Here is a 21,446-nt window from a genome sequence, read left to right as displayed (position 1 = left end):
GGTAAAAGTGCAGTCTCTCAGCTTTAATTTGAGGGTATTCACATCCTAATTTGAGGAAGGGTTTAGGAATTACAGCTCTTTAATATTTAGCTGCCTCTTTTTCTAGGGACCAAAGGTAATTGGACAATTATCTCAAAAGCTATTTAATGGGCTGTATGGGCTATTCCCTCGTTAATCCATCATCAATTAAGCAGGTAAAAGGTCTGGAGTTGATTCCAGGTATGGCATTTGCATTTGGAAGCCGTTGCTGTGAACCCACATCATGAGGTCAAAGGAGCTCTCAATGCAAGTGAAACAGACCATCGTTAGGCTGAAAAAAATGAACACATCCATCAGAGGGATAGCACAAATGTTAGGAGTGGCCAAATCAACAGTTTGGTACATTCTTGAAAAAAAAGAGCACACTGGTGATCTCGTGGACTCCAAAAGGCGTGGACTTCCACGGAAGACAACAGTGGTGGATGATCGCAGGATCCTTTCCATAGTGAAAAAAAACCCTTCACAACATCGACGCAAGTGAAGAGCAAATACAGAGGGTTCACCACAAGGTGCAAACCATTAATCAGCCTCAAAAATATAAAGGCCAGATAAGACTTTGCCAAACAACATCGAAAGAAGCCGCTCAGTTCTGGAACAGCATGAAACTAAGATCAACCTGTACCAGAATGATGGGAGGAAAAAGTATGGAGAAGGCTTGGAACGGCTCATGATGCAAAGCACACCATATCCTCTGTAAAACATGGTGGAGGCAGTGTGATGGCATGGGCATGCATGGCTGCCAAAGGCACTGGGTCTTTAGTGTTTATTGATGATGTGACTGACGACAGAAGCAGTCGGATGAATTCTGAAGTATTCAGGGATATACTTTCTGCTCAGATTCAACCAAATGCAGCAAGGTTGATTGGACGTCGCTTCACAGGACAGATGGACAATGACCCAAAACATACTGCAAAAGCAACCCAGGAGTTTTTTTAAGGCAAAGAAAAGGAATATTCTGCAATGGCCAAGTCAATCACCAGATGTCAACCCTATCGAGCTGCATTTCACTTGCTTAAGACAAAACTTAAGGCAGAAAGACCCACAAACCAGCAACAACTGAAGACAGCTGCGGTAAAGGCCGGGCAAAGCATCACAAAGGAGGAAACCCTTAGTTTGGTGATGTCCATGGGTTCCAGACTTTTCGGCAGTCATTGCCTGCAAAGGATTCTCTACAAAGTATTAAAAAAAAAACATTTTATTTATGGTATTGTTATTTTGTCCTATTACTTTTGAGCCCCTGAAATGAGGCGGCTGTGTAGAGAAATGGTTGCAATTCCTAAACGTTTCACAGGATATTTTTGTTCAACCCCTTGTATTAAACCTGAAAGTCTACACTTCAATTGCATCTCAGTTGTTTCATTTCAAATCCAACGTGGTGGCACGCAGAGCCCAAACCGTGAAGATTGTGTCACTGTCCAAATAATTCTGCACCTAAGTGTATATATACAATATTACAATATTACAATATTGGCACAAATTAACACTGGCTACAAATAGTCCTAAACATATAATAAAGGCTACTGCATTTAATTTTTGTGGGGACTGTAACAAAAGTCTGGCTCAAACGCCTCTGGTCTAGCGACAGAATGATATAATTTCAGTCTTAACTTATATATACAGTATATGTTATATTACATGACATGACTAGCATTTAATAACCCGTAAAATCAAGTTGAGCTGGCTGAAAATGTTAAAAAATAATTCTAATATACCAATCTTAGACAGAAGTCGGCGCAGAATTTAAAAGGTATGTGTATTGGACATTAATAGGAACAAATGTTCTGAAGACTTCATGGGCCTTACCATTCACTTCTGAAGCAATATGTTTGTAACATTATTTATTACATATGAACATTTTCATCATGTGATCCTTTCCCCAGTGGGCAGAAGCAGATTCATTGCGTATAATTGTACACTGAGGCAGGAAATGGTTCAGTTTCAGCAGCAGGCGTAAAGATCTGGAATTGAGCAGAGTGTAGAGATATTTCATACCTCTTGGGATTGTGGGGTAAGTAATAATGTTTCTATGGTGGCTGCTTAAGTCCTACAGAAAAAAATTGGCAGATGCATATTTTTTGAGTGACAAAAAAGCCATGAATAATAAAAGTGAAGCTAATTCACTTTTACATAATGTTATTGAAAAGCAATGCCACACAAAACTATGCCTGTATCATGTTACATTGTATATATAATAGACATGTGTGCAGAGGAAAAGACCTGGGATAGCTCTACCGGAATGGTGTCACTGTTAATGTCATAAGAAACGTTATTTATTACCTATAGTGAATATGAATTGATCCTAATTAAATCTGAAGAAGCGTTAAAGGGATTTTCCCATCAGAGACATTTATGACATATCCACAGGATATCTCATAAATGTCAGGAGTACGCGTGTCCCACCTCTGGGATCCGCACCTATCTCAAGAACGAGGCCCCCTAAACCACATTCCACTGCTCTGTGTTGTGGCTGAGTCGTGTGATTTCCAACCATGGATTACAGAAACAGCATAGCTCGCTGAGCTACGCTGTTTCCGTAAGTCCCATAGTAGTGAATGGCAGTTACGGAAGCAACGTAGCATGCAAGATTTGGCAGACACTTGACTTGGCAGACACTTGACTCGGCAGACACTTGGTGTGCCAAACACTTGGTGTGGCAGACACTTGGTGTGGCAAACACTTGGCGTGGCAGACACTTGGTGTGGCAAACACTTGGTGTGGCAGACACTTGCGTGGCAGACACTTGGCAGAGATGACTGACCAGCTGTATCTGTTGGACTGTAGACCTCTACTTGATCAACTTACTATTGCCCTGTGATAGCTCTTTCAAAAGCAAAACCCATAACTGTTAGACAAATTCCGTAGAAAAAACTCTAATTTGTTGGCTGCTACCTGCTCCGACTATTCACTACTAGACCAAACAGGCTTTATGCCTGGAAAATCCGCTGCACTGAATTTTTGTAGGCTGTTCACTAATATTCAAGAAACACACTTGGATGTTTTAGAGTGCTCATATCTCTTGGTGCCACTAAGGCATTTGACTCTATTTAATTTTAGTTCCTTTTTGCCATGCCTGCTAAATTTATATGTTGGTATAAGCTACTCCATTCAGATCCCTGTTCCAGAGTGGGGGTTAATGGTTAGACCTCCCAATCATTCCCGTTATTCAGAGGTATTAGACAGGGATGCTCTCTTTCCCCACTTTTTGCTGTTGAGCTACTTGCTGCATGCCTCCACCAGGAGTTTCGCACGGCTGCTTTCTTACAGAAAAAGCGCCTCCCTTGGGTCACTGTTGGGTATTACAGCTCAGCCCAATTCACTTGACTGGGGCTGATCAGTGAGGCTGAACTTCAATACTATAAGGGCATGACCACACATGGCGGAATTCCTCCGCAACTGTCCGCATCAATGCCGCACAGAATCTGCGTTGCAGATTCTGCAGCGGATCTGCACAAAATGTGCAGAAAATTGATGCGGACTGGCCGCTGCGGACTGCAGGAAAAGTGCTTCTCTTCTCCCTATTCAGTGCAGGATAGAGAGAAGGGACAGCACTTTCCCTAGTGAAAGTCAAAGAAATTCATACTTACCGCCCGTTGTCTTGGTGACGCGTCCCTCTTTCGGCATCCGGCCCGACCTCCCTGGATGACGCTCCAGTCCATGTGACCGCTGCAGCCTGTGCTTGGCCTGTGATTGGCTGCAGCCGTCACTTACACTGAAACGTCATCCTGGGAGGCCGGACTGTAGACAGACGCAGGGAGTTCTCGGTAAGTATGAACTTATATTTTTTTTAACAGATACATGTATATTGAGATCGGTAGTCACTGTCCCGGGTGCAGAAACAGTTACTGCCGATCGCTTAACTCTTTCAGCACCCTGGACAGTGACTATTTACAGACGTCTCCTAGCAACGCTCCCGTCATTACGGGAGCCCCATTGACTTCCTCAGTCTGGCTGTAGACCTAGAAATACATAGGTCCAGCCAGAATGAAGAAATGTCATGGTAGTAAAAACAATACGCTCCGCAGCACACATAAGATCTGCGGACTTCATTGCGGAAATTTGACTCTCCATTGAAGTCAATGGAGAAATTCCGCCATGAGTCCGCAACCAGTCCGCCACTGCTCCGCAACAGACAGAGCATGCTGCGGACACCAAATTCCGCTCCGCAGCCTATGCTCCGCAGCGGAATTGTACGCATCGTGTAAACGAACACTGCTAAATTAAAGTGAAAGTCAATGGAGAAACGGCTCCGCTGCGGATTAACGCTGCGGAGTGTCCGCAGCGGAATTTAAGTGAAATTCCGCTATGTGTGAACCCGCCCTCAAAAGCCCATGGACAAGAGTGTTACTGCTTCTGAAGAAAAGTACATATGTTTTTTAATCTCATACAACCCCTTTAATTTCACTGCAGAAAAAAACCTTTATATACACCTGCACCGACATTTGTGATGTCATTTGTAAATTTTGTGATGTCGCCTGATAGATTCTTACAATTGATATTAATGGTCAACACCTTCAACAAAACGTATAGAGAAAAAATAAAATGGGTAGTTTTTTTTTATATTTAAGTAAGGCAATAGATGGCCATCTTGCTGATTTTTTAAGTTTTGAGATATATTATATGACCAATGGCACCATCAGATACCTCTACCAATTGAATTTGATTGGTTTAGATGGATATTTGTTAATGCTTTGTTACCAGATGCTAGATCTTTCTGACTGTTCTTCAGGTCTTTCATACAAAGATGTAAACATTTGAGTTAAGATGACTAGAACATGAACTTGATTTTTAAGATAAAATATTTTCTGACACCTGAAAAGTCTATCCCTGTAGGTAATGTTTTTTTTTAGGATTTCCTGAATATTAATGACATTAGTACATCAGGAATAACCACAGATGTTCTATGGGATATCCTCAAATCATGTCCTGTTGTTGTACTTGAGCGCTAAAGATGAGAAAAACTTTCCTAAGGGGTTCAGTCCGTGAAATACCAACAGGGATCGCAGCAGTGGAAACTGTGCCACTACGCCTGTGTCACAAGGCCTATTGCCATAAGTAATAGTTGTTGTATGCCAACAAAGCGATGTCAGAATTTCATATCGCTGTTAAGGAATATCAGCCCACACTACTTTGTACAACTGCTTGAAACACAATGAATGAACTGCTGGTTTCAGGTTCTGCCAGCATCTCTACAAGGACTTTCACTAGGTCAGTCTCAGGGTTCTTTAACACAGATTTCTGCCGGTAAATGAGCGCCAATCTATGATATAGTACGTCTATCGATGCTCGTTTAGCTCCATTTACATGGAGCAATCATTGTAGTTTGGAGATGAACCAGATATTTTGTCTTCATACGGTTTGCATAATTTGTCGGCAGCACATCCCCAAACATTTCAGCTTATGGACAGATGGACTGAAATTTGTTAATGCTTGTTAATGCAAATATCTAATCAGCCAGCCTATTGTCAGCAGCTTAATGCATAAATACATGCAGACATCCAGTAGAGCATATTTGAGATATAGTAGAACTGGGGATTCACAGTATAAATAAGCAGCTGACAAAATTTCAGCAACTGTGTGATGCTATCATGTCAACATGGCCAATAATTTCTATGTAATGTTTCCAGTACCTTGTTGAATCCATGCCATGAAGAATTCAGGCTCTTCTCAGGACAAAATGTAATTTTGTAAGGTTCATCTTTAAGCGTAATTAAAGTTTATAACAAAATCCATAATGCTGTGTGACAGAGCCGTCCTATGATGGACCCAAGCAGTGATTGACCAACCCCACTGATTTATAATGGGGTCTGATGGTATTCCAATGAGGTTTCCATTATTTTGATGGCAAAAATATAGCTGTATATTGCACTATTCTTAACATCAAAAGGGACAGAAACCCCATGGAGTCGCCTACGGAGGCTTACTGTGGCAGATGTATACAGTGCCTGATGCAGCTATTCCATTTCTTGAGGAAATATATGAAGAAGGAGGTTGGTAAAGAATCTTGACTAGAAAAAATAAAATAAGATAAATTCAGAGAAAGAGTTGAGTTGTTTTAGTGGTTTGGTGAAAGGGGCACATGTGGTGGGAATGTAAGATTTTTTAAAAGGTTCTGATAGTATTGAGTAAACTTATTGCTAAAGGTACGAGGCTCCAGAATTGAAATCACAGTTCTTTTTTTGAGAGAGATAAATTGGAAGCAGTAACCCTGAGGTATCAATATGTAATTCAGCATATATTGTCTGTGGGAAGGTATACCCAGGGGCGTAGCTAGGGGGGGGCAGGTGGGGCACGTGCCCCGGGCGTGACTAAGAGGGAAGGTGGGGGGGCACCAGGAGCGCACCATCTTTGATGGCGGCCTGCTGCCTCTCTGAGGGGGCGGCGACGCCACTGAAACCAGCCGCTGCTAACCCCTCCTGCACTGTAGGCGATGAACGGCCGGGTAAGTTCCATGCCTGGCCATTCAGCGCCTTTCAACGACTCAAGCAGCGAGATTACCTCTTTGCGCCGCTTGCAACATTGAAAGGCGCTGATTGATAGGGCAAGTCATAGTGCCCTGCCAATCAGCGCCTTTCATAGACGCAAGCGGCGCGATGATGGCATGGACGCCCCCAGCCATGGATCCGTGAGCGCTGGTCCCCATCTCCTTCCTAGGAGACGCCAGCGCTCACTTTCGCTCCGGTCTGCTGTGTCCCGAGGAAATCATCATCATCAACTGCCATGATTTCCTGGTCTATAAGAAGGCCCCAGGCCTTCTGATCCTTGCCTGAGCATTGTTAGTTTTCCCAATCTGTCTTGCAAATGGTTCCTTAGTGTTTCCCGTTCCAGTTGTTACCCGTGCTCTGTTACCTGTTCCTGTATCTTGTGCTGTTCTTGTCCCTGTGCCTATTAGTGTCGGAGTCATGTCACGTCCTGTGTCATCTGCCACGTCCAGAGGAATTCGCCACATCTGGCGCAACCTGCAGCATCTGTGTCCTCTGCCATGTCCTGTGTCTTCTGCCAAGTCCGGAGGAATTCGCTACGTCTGGCGCAACCTACGGCACCCGTGACATCCGCCACGTTTGGCGATACCTGCTGCACCCATCTCCGTCATTGCCAGAGCTGCGGCCACTGTCTGGATTATCCAAGTACCCTTGTACGGGACTTTGTATTCTGGGGTTCCTGTTTGGCCAGCTGCCTAGTGGGTCCACTAGCCTAGTGGGTCCACTAACCCGCTATGTGACATAGAGCACTATCTACAGGGGTGGGCTATATGTTGGACACTATATACAGGGGTGGGCTATATCTACAGGGGGGCTATATACTTGGGTAGGCTATATATGGAGCACTATAGGGGGAGCTATATGTGAGGCACTATATACAGGGGTGGGCTACATGTGGAGCACTATTTATAGGGGGAGATATATGTAGGGCACTATCTACAGGGGTAGGCTATTTGTGGAGCACTATCTACAGGGGGCTATATGTGGGGCACTCATAATCAGGGACAGTGTATGGTGCTATTATAATTAGAGGTACAGTGTATGGTGCTATTATATTTAAGTGTCTGGCACCATGATAACTTTATATTTGTTTATAGGTGCAGAAATGTTTGAACAATGAGAAGCTGAAGTCATCTGAGTTGCAAACTGCAGAAATGGGCTGTGGCTGGGAGAAGTCATCATAGAGGTCTTGACCGGATGGAGAAAAAAAGAGAAAAAGAACAACTAGAATCTGAGATCGTCACCGGTGAGTCACTTAATGTAAATGTTTATTCTGCCTCCAATCAGTACTGTAGTCACTGTATGAACTACAGCGAGATGATGGGAGGTATGATTTTTTTTGTGTGAAACAGCATCTCCCAGCATGTCCTTACCATTGTTTGGGCCATGCTAGAAGCTGTATACAATTTAGTGCAAACCTATACTGCAGGGGTTGCACTAAATTGAGCTGTATTCGTGCTGGTGTTGTATTTATGTACTGAGCTTGGTTCTGGTGTTGTGTATATATATACTGAGCTTGGTTCTGGCACTGTATATATGTACTGAGCTTGGTTCTGGCACTGTATATATGTACAGAGCTTGGTTCTGGTGTTGTATATATGTGCTGAGCTTTGTTCTGGTGCTGCATATATGTAATTAGCTTTGTTCTGGTGTTGTATATATGTAATGAGCTTTGATATGCTGCTGTATATCGAACTATATTGCTTATAAAATGTACAAATGACTTTATGCTCGAGTTACATAAAAAAAATGTTGGAAAAAATGGCACCTCATTGATTGTTAGGGAAAACAAACATGGCGAGGGGGAAGGAGATGTCGGGAAAGAGGTTTGTGGGGGGGGGGGGGGGGGGCGCCAAACTGAATCTTTGCCACGGGTGCTGGAGAGCCTAGCTACGCCTCTGGGTATACCTTGCACAAAACTTGCGCTTTACTGTGATATTCATTGAAATGGCATATTTTGGAGATCCAGAGAGCGCCATATGCACTTTCATTCAAGTCATATGTACAGAAGACTTGGGTATATGTGCACAGATTAGTCAACTGATAGCCAACAGTTCACACTCATAATTTGCAAGTTTATGGTCATATATTGATCTAAAAATGTATAGAACCTCCCCAAAAAATGTTTCTTGGTTGCTAAGTAGCACTAGTGTTAACGAAAGTTGCAAGATGTTTCCATATTGGGGCAATGTAAACATTTTATGGTACTTTGTGCTTTAATTAGAGTAATTTTCCATTGACAATATAACATAGTAAAATAGTAAGGTTGAAAACCAAAAAATCTAGTTCCCAACTTATTATTCTACAGTGTTTATCTAGAAGAAGGCAAAGCAACCTCCATGAGGCAGAAGATTTCCTCACATTAGGGTAGAATATTCCTTCCCGACTGTCACTTAAAATAAATCCCTGTATTAACAACCCATCTCAATCAATCTACTAAAGATAACTTTAATATTATGTCTTGCGAGAAAGGCACCCTTACCCCTTTTTAAATAATTAAAGAAATCAACCATTATAACATCCAGTGGCAGAGTTCCATAGTCTCTCTGGTCATAGAGTAGAGAAACCTTGTCTATCCTGATGGTGAAACCTTCTTTCCTCTATAAGAAGTGTCTGCCCTTGTCGTGGTTGGTTTAATATTCTTTCTTGGTACTGTAATCCACCAATTAACTTAATTATTTTGCATATTTCTTATCTATCTTTGGGCACTGACTGCACCACTGAACAGCAGAGACCTCATATTGAATGTTTCATGTATTATAATACCGCTTACCAGCACGCAGTGCAGCTGCCTGTACCACTGACCACTAATATCTATCTGCAGGTCACTGCACATACACACATACATATGCACATACACACATACATATATATATAAACAATGTATATATATGTATGTATTATATATATATATATATATATACATATATATATATATATATTGTAGTATGTTTTAATAGAAACCTATTAGTGTCTATTTGTATTAAATTAATCCAGAAGAAGGGATTGCGTACTGTACCATATGGAAACATATATATATATATATGAGTGCACACGCACGTATGGTTAAATGCAAGGCACATTGAGATTATCATAATATGCGTGAACATATGAAATAAGTCTTTGCACCCTGTCACCGAACATACTGATTGTCACTTCTAGAGCTATCATACAAGAATACCAGACAGAAAATAATTAAGTCATCTCTTGCCAATTCCCACTCTTACACGGCATCCTATGGACCTCATGCATTGCAAATTACAGAACAATACCGCTCAGATTTTCTGCAGGGAAGAGAGCAAGGAGAAAAAAATGCAATTTTCATTTTGTCAGGTTAATGGATACTTGCAGAAAGGAAGGTTAGAGACATGTAGTAAATGGGAGCGAGCAGAGGCGGTCGCAGCAGACCTGGTCAAGGATCAAGTCACCCCGCAACATATCGGATAACATCTAATTGGAAGGTCACTTCCAAATGAGTGTAGTCATGCCCCATCTGGTAGGCTACTGCTGGTGATATAGACACTTGTAAACAATTCAGTCTGTGAACATGGCAATAATATGTTGATCCAGCATGTAATGAGGTGTTCCTGGAATCAATAAACTAGTCTTGCGGAGCAGAGAGCAAGGTCAGAGCCTGCCTTTTTACATGACCTCTCCCTTTCCGGAGAGGACATCATATACTCTGAAGAGGACTTTTCTCATATTGCAGAAAGCTCTGAGTGTTACAACTTTCATTCTCAGCAAGCAAATGAACAACCAGGCTCTGCATGCTAATGAAGTCCAGGCTATTTTCCACCTTTTCATCTGCACATTATGCTCTTGACTTTGGAGAAGGTGGGAATTAGTTTGGACCCTGGTGTCAGACTGCCTGATGGCTTGGCTCCGGAAAACTGGTAATTGAAGCTGATGACTGATGCGGAGGAGGCCTGAATTTGGAAATAAACAGTTTCAAGCACTGCATGTCATTTCTAGAGAGACTGCTGAGCGAATGGAAATAAGCTCTGTTTCTTCAATCTAATGCAGTTTCTCAGCAGGAAAAACACTGTCTTTTAGACAACAATGCCAGTCATTAAGATTTAAATGTTCTACTGATAATGTAAGGAATAGCTTCTGCTTTTCACAGACAGCAATTATGTAAATTTTTTTCAACCTCCGGCTCTATATTTAGTCCACCCCGGAAAAAAGAAAAAAAAAATAGATAACAGGTTTTTTTGAAAGGTGTAACTCAACACAATTGAAGTTCTCAAAATATTCCTAGGAAGATAGGCGAAGCTGTCCTATTATTATGCAGGCTACATCTGTGAAGCCTGTCACAGTCTGTATATCAAAACTAAGATGAGAAAGCAATTGGGGTTGTAGCAAATCTATTGTCATGATATTCTACAGTATGTGCCACAAATATAGAGAGATGGATTCCTTAAATATTAGTGTTTATGAGCTCTAATTTATTTGAAATGGAGCTGTAATGTAATAATAGCATCACAATTTATATTAGAGGACACATCTCATGGATTGTGAGAAAAGTTTGCAGAGCTTTATACTTTTCTTTATGTAAGCCGCGCTTTGCTGCTGGAGCTAATAGTTGTTGAGTACAGATAACAGAAATGATTGTTTTCTTCTTATTATAGTATTATTGCTGCAAGATGCTTACAAGGAAGTTCATTTGGCAGGTTACTCAAGCAAGACTGTTAAAGACGTTCTCCCGGATTATATAAATAGGGATAAAAGAGCTGCACGCTTGTAGTGTTCAAATCGACTAATAAAGTAATACTAATTTCTATTACTGTTGTGTTGCTGAATGCAAATTTTTTATTTTTCATGTGCTTCAAGATCAGTGGTCTTGTCTACTTTATATGGATGGAATACATTCACAGAGAGACCTTTATATAATTTGTCCATACATAATAAAATGCAATATAAGATATGTCCATATAAAACAAATAAATGTATGTATTTCTATCTATGGGATGGGGGTATAATGGAAATTTTTAGAAATTTAGACCAGATAAATCCTTAAACTCCAAGGTGACTTCTAATATTTGTAATCATATAGCCTTAAGGATACTTTAATACATATATTACGAACATTTTCTTATATATAATTAGAATTTTATTGAGACATTCAAGACATAAGATATGTACAATGTATATAACTTTGCATTCAGTACATTCTGTAATGCATTTTAAATATGGGGATATATAATTTTACTTAAATTATAAATATACTGGAAGAAAATAACTAGGAACGGGAGACTGGGGTATTAGGGGTGGTAGGAAGTATTGGGAAGGTATGTACAAACCTCAAGCAGTTCATATGAGAGGGGAACCCCAAGTAGTTTCCCTTGTTATATGAGATAATTAAGGATGGGAAGGTAATTTAGTGGTAACATAAATTGTGTCTTCAGGTCGACCCCCAGCCTACTTGAACTGTATTCCTTCTCAACAGAAAGGTCTGGACGTCCACAAACTCCCTAAATCAAATCTAAGCACATCAAACAATGTAAGGCCCCATGCTCATGACCGTATTTTCATCTATCCGTAAATAGTGTCCGTAAATACGGTCCGTATTGCATCCATATTTGATCCCTATATACGGACCCATAAAAAAAGAGGGAGGCTGCAAATGATGTCACCAACATGTTGCATAGCAACGCTTTCGTAAATACATCCGTAGCCGTCCGTAGTTACGGAAGCGCCTATAGGCTTCTATGGGAGTCCGTGCCGTAATTACGGACAAGAATAGGACAGGTTCTATAAAAAAAATTCAGCATGGACACCCATCAGTAAGAATATTGAAAGGTGTTCATGGCCAATAGAAATTAATAGGTCCATAATTATGGATGAAATATACAGTCATGTGCATGGGGCCTCATACGGTGGTGGTGTTCTTTTCAGTTGCAGTCAAGTCCTCCATCCTTATTGCCTGGTTTAGGATAGCAGCCTATTATATTCTAGAGTGGATACAATTTTATACATTTTGCTGTCAGTTTTCTATCAGTGACAAGCCTCAACATCTGGGTGACATGTCTAGAGAGGATCTGTTATACTGTAGACAGTGTCTCACAGTGTAAGGATATGTTTATCATGTAGAATTGTCATGTTCAGGAAGGTGTTCTTTTTTTTGGATCTAGCTTGGGGGGTCTACCCCAAACAGTGGCGGATTAAGAAGACCATGGGCCCTGGGCTGTTACCCAAACTTGGGCCCCCCTTCTACGCCGCCACCCTGCCACGCCGTAACTATTGCTAACACTACCTTTTTGCACAAGCATTAACAAATGGGTGTTACGATTCCCCTTTCACAGGGCTGTGTTCCTACATACTGACAGTATCACACTGTGCAGGGACACAGCGCCAACCCCCCATGTAGACAGCGCCATACACACACCCCCTGTAGCTAGAGCCACACACGCACACACACACACACACACACACACCTGTATATAGAGCCACACACACACACACACACACACACACACACACCCCTGTAGATAGTGCCACACACACACACACACACACACACACACACACACACACACACACCCCTGTAGATAGAGCCACACCCCCCCTGTAGATAGTGCCACACAGACACACACACACACACACACACACACACACCCCTGTAGATAGAGCCACACCCCCCCCCTGTAGATAGCACCACACAGACACAACCCCCTGAAAATACGCAGAATACGGTAGCAGCAAAGTGAGTGAGATTTACCAAATCTCATCCAGACGCTGCATAAAATCTCCAACCAGACATTTTGTCCTGCGGTGCGTATTTCTCGTACAGCAGCATGTCAATTCCTGCTGCGGAAAGTGGACAGAATTGCTGCGTTTTTTCAGAGGAGACGTCACCATCTCCCAACATTGAGAAAACGCAGCAAAATACGCACCATTTTCTGCAGCAAAATGTCTGCTAGTTTTTGCGGAATTGCTGCAGAAATATACACTACCGTTCAAAAGTTTAGGCTCACTTAGAAATTTTCTTATTTTTGCAAGAAAAGCACAGTTTTTTTCAATGAAGATAACATTAAATTAATCAGAAATACACTCTATACATTGTTAATGTGATAAATGACTATTCTAGCTGCAAACGTCTGGTTTTTAATGCAATATCTACATAGGTGTATAGAGGCCCATTTCCAGCAACCATCACTCCAGTGTTCTAATGGTACATTGTGTTTGCTAACTGTGTTAGAAGGCTAATGGATGATTAGAAAACACTTGAAAACCCTTGTGCAATTATGTTAGCACCGCTGTAAAGTTTTGCTGTTTAGAGGAGCTATAAAACTGACCTTCCTTTGAGCTAGTTGAAAATCTGGAGCATTACATTTGTGGGTTCGATTAAACTCTCAAAATGGCTAGAAAAAGAGAGCTTTCATGTGAAACTCAACAGTCTATTCTTGTTCTTAGAAATGAAGGCTATTCCATGCGAGAAATTGCGAAGAAACTGAAGATTTCCTACAACGGTGTGTACTACTCCCTTCAGAGGACAGCACAAACAGGCTCTAACCAGAGTAGAAAGAGAACAACTGAGCAACAAGACAAGTACATTAGAGTCTCTAGTTTGAGAAATAGACGCCTCAAAGGTCCTCAACTGGCAGCTTCATTAAATAGTACCCGCAAAACGCCAGTGTCAACGTCTACAGTGAAGAGGCGACTCCGGGATGCTGGCCTTCAGGGCAGAGTGGCAAAGAAAAAGCCATATCTGAGGCTGGCTAATAAAAGGAAAAGATTAATATGGGCAAAAGCACACAGACATTGGACAGAGGAAGATTGGAAAAAAGTGTTATGGACAGACGAATCGAAGTTTGAGGTGTTTGGATCACTCAGAAGAACATTTGTGAGACGGAGAACAACTGAAAAGATGCTGGAAGAGTGCCTGACGCCATCTGTCAAGCATGGTGGAGGCAATGTGATGGTCTGGGGTTGCTTTGGTGCTGGTAAAGTGGGAGATTTGTACAAGGTAAAAGGGATTTTGAATAAGGAAGGCTATCACTCCATTTTGCAACGCCATGCCATACCCTGTGGACAGCGCTTGATTGGAGCCAATTTCATCCTACAACAGGACAATCACCCAAAGCACACCTCCAAATTATGCAAGAACTATTTAGGGAAGAAGCAGGCAGCTGGTATTCTATCTGTAATGGAGTGGCCAGCGCAGTCACCAGATCTCAACCCCATAGAGCTGTTGTGGGAGCAGCTTGACCGTATGGTACGCAAGAAGTGCCCATCAAGCCAATCCAACTTGTGGGAGGGCCTTCTGGAAGCATGGGGTGAAATTTCTCCCGATTACCTCAGCAAATTAACAGCTAGAATGCCAAAGGTCTGCAATGCTGTAATTGCTGCAAATGGAGCATTCTTTGACGAAAGCAAAGTTTGAAGGAGAAAATTATTATTTGAAATAAAAATCATTATTTCTAACCTTGTCAATGTCTTGATTATATTTTCTAGTCATTTTGCAACTCATTTAATAAATATAAGTGTGAGTTTTCATGGAAAAGACAAAATTGTCTGTGTGACCCCAAACTTTTGAACGGTAGTGTATATATATATATATATATATATATATATGTATGCACATCATACACATCACAGACACACATGAGTATGCACATTATACACATATAAAGTACACATGAGTATGCACATTATACACATATAAAGTACTCATGAGTAAGCACATTATACACATATAAAGTACACATTGTAAACACACATGCACTTACCTTTTATGTAGGATATTTGTGAGTCTTCACTGCAGCTCTTCTCCTGCTCACAGCCCGACACAGAGCCCGCCGACAGTCTCCCCTCCCCCATGTCCCGACAGCTAGCAGCAGGAGGAGAGATGCTTAGAGCAGGGAAGGGAGGCTGGAGGGGGAGCTTTTAAAGCAGCACAGACTACGGCTGCTAAGTAGGAGCGAAGCTCCCCTCGTCTCATGACAGGTGCGGTCCTGGCACCGGGGCTCCCTCCGGTGCTAGCGATGCCACTGGGCATGAGGGGATTCGGGTGGCTATGGGCCCCCTGGGAGCCTTGGGCCTCGGGAGGCCGCCCGAACCGCCCTAATGATAATCCGCCACTGACCCCAAGCCAGACGATAGTTGAAAAACAGCGTATATCAGGTTTAAAATACAGGAACAGATGGTTAAGAAGAAATCCTTGAGACCAGTCTCCTCTAAAATGTGTGCCAGGTTGAGGTCAAGATTTCTTCAATATTAACTGAAACAGAGAAAAAGAGACACGGCACCACATAGTTCAGATTAACATAATAATATAAGAGAGCAAGAAGAGAAATTCGTACTCACCTTATAAGTGTCTGTACTAACAGGTACAATACTATTGATGTGGAGGTACAATGTGTAACAAGAACAGCTGCTGCCTGGTCCCATACGCAATGACCCAGAGGGGTTGCCAGTGATAAATAGATAGAAAAAATTGAAAAAAAGGGGGACCACAATGGCGCTGCTAGTATTAAGAACAAAAGGTCATGATTTAATAAGAGATTAAATTGATATATAAGCGCTACGCGTTTCAACGCCGGACTGGCGTCTTCATCAGGTGAATACAATACAAACACTAGGCAAGGTTATATATATATGTGCACAGAGATCTCGCTGTGAATGACAGCTTACAGCGTAATCTCGCGAGACTACGCCTGCTATGCTGTAAATCACAGAGACGCTACAGAAGTGGTCAGGATTCTGAATACACATCACGTCCTGGCTGGAGGTAATGTATATTCATCATCAGGACACTGCAGTAATGTTATAGTGTGTTTATGTGGCTGCACATAGCGATATAGCTATATCGCTATCTGCAGAGTAAATGAATGGAGAGAAGTGTATGACGCTGATTGGTCACTGATTGGTCAGCGTCATACACTGCTCCCCACAACGCCTACTTGGTCAAAAAGTAAAACACGCCCAGTTGTCCATTGAGAAACTCATTAGCATAAAGCTAATATAGGTTATAACTCCGTCAAAAATGTTTGTTTTTCTAAATAAAAAACACTGCTGTAATCTACATTACAGCGCTGATCACATCATGTACAATATAGGCCACTTATAATGTGGGGACAGAGCCTCTTTAAGACAAAACTTAAGGCAGAAAGACTCACAAACAAGCAACAACTGAAGACAGCTGCAGTAAAGGCCTGGCAAAGCATCACAAAGGAGGAAACCCAGCGTTTGGTGATGTCCATGGGTTCCAGACTTCAGGCAGTCATTGCTGCAAAGGATTCTCTACAAAGTATTAAAAAAAAACATTTTATTTATGGTAATGTTAATTTGTCCAATTACTTTTGAGCCCCTGAAATGAGGCGGCTGTGTAGAAAAATGGTTACAATTCCTAAACGTTTGCATATTGGATATTTTTGTTCAACCCCTTGCATTAAACCTGAAAGTATACACTTCAATTGCATCGCAGTTGTTTCATTTCAAATCCAATGTGGTGGCATGCAGAGCCCAAATCATGTCACTGTCCAAATAATTTTGGAACTAACTGTAGGTGTGGGTTTCATAGTTGGGACCTGCATCTATCAGACAGTTATAAATGTCTTAGATGGAAATAACTCTTTAACCCAATATGATAATGTATTCATTCACGATCATGACTATCCTTATTTGGGGCATTAAACCCAATAAATTAGTTGGTCAACAAACATACACAGACTGTGCAAAAATACAAATACTGTATGTTTTTACAGGAAATGTTTTGTTATAGTAAAAAAAACCTAACTAAATAAATTCATTACGTAGTCCATACTGTTAAAAGGCTTATTTTACCAAGACATGCCCTTTCCATATGCCCTAAAAGGGCATATGCAAGTAAGTATCAGCGGCTCCCAATCTAGCGAACCCAACCCATCCTTCTATATATGAACATCCTCTGCAAAAAAAATGTATGGCTGTCTGTACCTTTCCTCGTCAATAACAGCTGTCAGTTGTCTACATAACAATCCTACACAGTGCCACCACCAACATATATTGCAAAAATAATAAATTATGCCCAGTAGCAGCGCCACACAACACCTAGGTAAATACCACCATACAGTGCTCAAGTAATACCAACATAACGCGGACAAATAATAGCTCCATACAAAAAGTAATTTCATGAAATTGGTATACATTGTCTAAATAATACTGCTATCCAATGAATATTAGGATTTTTAGAGGTCACCCAAGACAGATGCACCCTGAATGACCACAGTGGTCGTACACTTCTAAGATCCCCTGCTAGTTACAACTCTGAAGGAAAGGCAAATATAAAATTGAAAAAAGAACTGAATGGGTTAACATTATGGGTTGATAAACTAGGTTGGGAAACCTAAAATCTGGAGATCAGCAATCTATCATGCACCTTTTACTATTTATGACAGGCAGCAATCCTTACACTGGGATTGTCATTACAGCTTATAATCAATTATAACCCATTGAGATGTTATTTTTACTACTGCAGGTAAAGTACTGTATCAATTGCAATAGAAGTGGACTACTTTTGCCTTTAACAGTCCTACACAATAAAAATAAAATGTACCTTATAAAGAGACACCGTTGACGATATTGAGCTTCTTTTTAGACTTTTATGAAGATTAGTAGAGCTTTTTATCTAGTGGATGTGGTGTAATTAGTGTATTCAGAAATAAGTGCATTTAATATGGAGTAATAATTTGCTAATTTACCAAGAACTATCTCTTGTGAATAGTGGACAATAACAAGAGGCCAGATATATTTCAGAAACACTAATTGCATTCCGCACAATTAGTGTTGCCTCATCAGTGTGAATTTCTAATGGATGATTTGTGTGATCAGTGCGTTCTAGCTGCAGAAGCATCATTTTCTGATGGGATTACCATAAAGAATGGCGCTATTTATAGGATTTCAGATGAAGTGGTTTGATGTAGGTAACTGACAAGGAGAACAACAGTATCACCCAATAGGTGCAACCCTCCTAAATGCGGCTGCTCCATTATAAACTTCAAAGCCTAGATTCTGTGCCTAATAGGCAGGCAGTCTTCACACATTACAAAAAGGAAATGGACATCACATTATTTAAATACACACTCTTCAGAAACTGGTTTGGCGGTTAATTCTATTATTTGCAATGTACAGCTGCTGGTTCCAATTAAAGAGCAACCAAAGCTAAAACTTGTGTTATCATGTTCTATTGCTTTTGTCTGTCGGAGCAAATTTTATTAAAACGTTAGCAATAGCAATCCTCCTATCCAAATTTCACAGTGAGAACTCGTGCCACTATGCAAGGCTAGACTAACCTTTCGCTGCCCCCGCAGAACTTCTTAAAGAAGACAGATCTTATGATATGCCGCTTTTAAGAGCCAGCAGCGAAAGTGAACTTATTTATACTCTGCTATGAGCTTATACCAAGCTGCTTACAGATTGTCGGCTGTTTGGCCCCTTTAAATTATGTCACCATGAACCCCGACATCAAAACTCAGTGGTGAAACTAGTGGTCCTCTTACACCAGCCAGCTCGTTGATCGGTGCTCGTTTGCTCCAGTCACAAGGAGCTAGTATGGGGACGAGCACTCGTTATTCCGATTGCTCGTCCCCATACAATATTATCATGTCGGCGTTTGCTCGTTCATCTGCTGATCGCTGGGCAATTATCGTCAACGAGCGTTCTATGAATAATCGTTTGCCCAACAATTGGCCCATGTAAAAGGGCCTTAAGTCAACAAGGTAACGCCGGACATAGCAACTGAACTATGGGGTGGACATGGCTTGCACTGTAAGTGGGACAATGTAGCTGGTGGGAAATCTGTGCATTGCACCAATATGGGTATAAAGTTGAGCGTACTGCTATGGGGGAGCTGTGGCTGTCACTATTACAGAAACCATGTGGCTGTCACTAATATGTGGTTAATGTGTTTATCAATGTCATGTGAGCCCTGTAGCTTTCACTGTTATGGGGATATTATGGCTGTCACTGCTATGAGATCACTGTTATTGTCACTGCTATGACAGCACTCAATGTCAGGCACAGAATTCCAGGTACGACAATGTCACCTGCCTGCCTACCTAACCCAACTGGACACCAAGACACCCAGTATTCCTACTAGCTGCTAGGTGATTTGATCCCAAACCTACACTATATGGCCAAAAGTATGTGGACACCTGACCATCACACCTATATGAGCTTGTTGGATAGCCCATTCTAAAATCATGGGCATTAATATGAAGTTGGGCCCTTTTTTGTGGCTATAGCAGCCGCCACTCTCTTGGGAAGGCTTTCCACACGGTCAGGATACAACAAGCCAGATAATGAGACAAAGACATAATCAGAAGATGGGCCAAGGGTCAAAACTAGGAGGTCAAACAACGTACAACAAAGTACCAAATGACAAATCCAAAAGAGCGAGACAATCAGAATCCTGTACCAAGTCTACAGTCAAGGTCACGGTAAAAACCGCAAGAAAATTAGCTCCGTGATGTCATTAGAGAAGGCTAGTCGCTATGGAGACGCGATGCAAGCTGCTACTGGGTTCAGAGTGCCGGGGCCATGAGCAGGGGGACGGCTCAGGCATGCGTCAAGGTGAGTAACATAGGGAAGTAAATTACATAATAGTTACAATTGCATTTTTATTTAAATTATAAATTAGAACTGCAGTGGCCATTTTTTTTTATATAAATTAGGCTATTTGGCTGCAACTAATGAACAAACGTCCAAAACAAGAAGGAAACCCCATGTATTAATTTAGGGCCCTCCAACCTCAGTGTAGGCCCTTACTAATATTGTATTCATATGCAGAACTATATGAAAACTGTATCGACCATGCAGATTGGTAAATATATGTAATGTAGACCAGGGGGTAATGCAGAACTAGAAAAATCTATAACAGTGAATGCATGATAGGTTTTATCATGGGCTTATCATGACTGGCTTCATACTAAGAATTATTACAAGGGGTATTGGAATGTGCAGAATTATGGATTTTTACAGTTCACACCTCACCGGTAAACATATCTCTATTTATCTCTACACCGCTGGTAGCAATCTGTAGTTAGATCTATCTTACTGAACCTAAGTTTATATTGAATATAAAAATATTGCATTAACTGTGCACATGTAATGTGAGAGAATACACAGGCAGAAGTCATGAGCCCCGTATCTATTGTAGCTGTGGGATACAGAATCCTAGAGCTTAATATGGTTTGCTTTGTGTGATTACGCCCCCAGCTGGCTGATGGGTCGAAGTAGATTCAAGTGAAAATATATGATTATGAACATCATTATTCAGGTCTGTTCTGATCTTTTCACTAGTACTTTTTATTCTGTGATAATAATTTGTATTTTTATATATTCAAGGGTAGCGCTTCTATTTTGTAGGCGCAGTGGTGTGGATACTTGTCAACATGAGAACATTCAATTACATGCTGGTAAAGTATCTAAATAGCTACAGTCCTGACTATGACGCATGAACTAAAGACCCAACCATTATAACTTTTATATGTTGTTAAGGTATACGTCACAAAGAACATCGGAAATGCAAAAATGTGCCACTTTTGCCTTCTTATGCCAAAAAAGTAAACCGGCGAGAAAAGTATGCATAGTCAATCTGTAAGTGTACTCTTAGAGTCATTTACTCGAGGCAAAGGTAAAACAAAAGTGCAAATGAGTGGCGCAAATGTACGGTTACTTATGGTAAGAGTAAAAAGAAATACAAACAGTAAAACAATTCCAAATACCCCAGATTTATTAAGAAGTGTGAGTCTTTTAATACATGAGATGTAATCCTTGCCAACAACCCTTTGTAATGTAAAAAAATGGCCTTATTAATTGATTGCCGATGCATGACAAATATGCTCATCATGGGCGTCAGGATGTGGCCGCATTAAGACAAGTATACTCATCCTTCTGATCGCGCATGCACAGCAAGTGTGTGCACGCTATCAGTAGCGAGACAACGAC

The sequence above is a fragment of the Rhinoderma darwinii genome, chromosome 4 (assembly GCF_050947455.1).
Source record: "Rhinoderma darwinii isolate aRhiDar2 chromosome 4, aRhiDar2.hap1, whole genome shotgun sequence".
Lineage (NCBI taxonomy): Eukaryota > Metazoa > Chordata > Amphibia > Anura > Rhinodermatidae > Rhinoderma > Rhinoderma darwinii.
The sequence above is the reverse complement of the archived record's forward strand: the minus strand, read 5'-3'. Positions refer to the sequence as shown.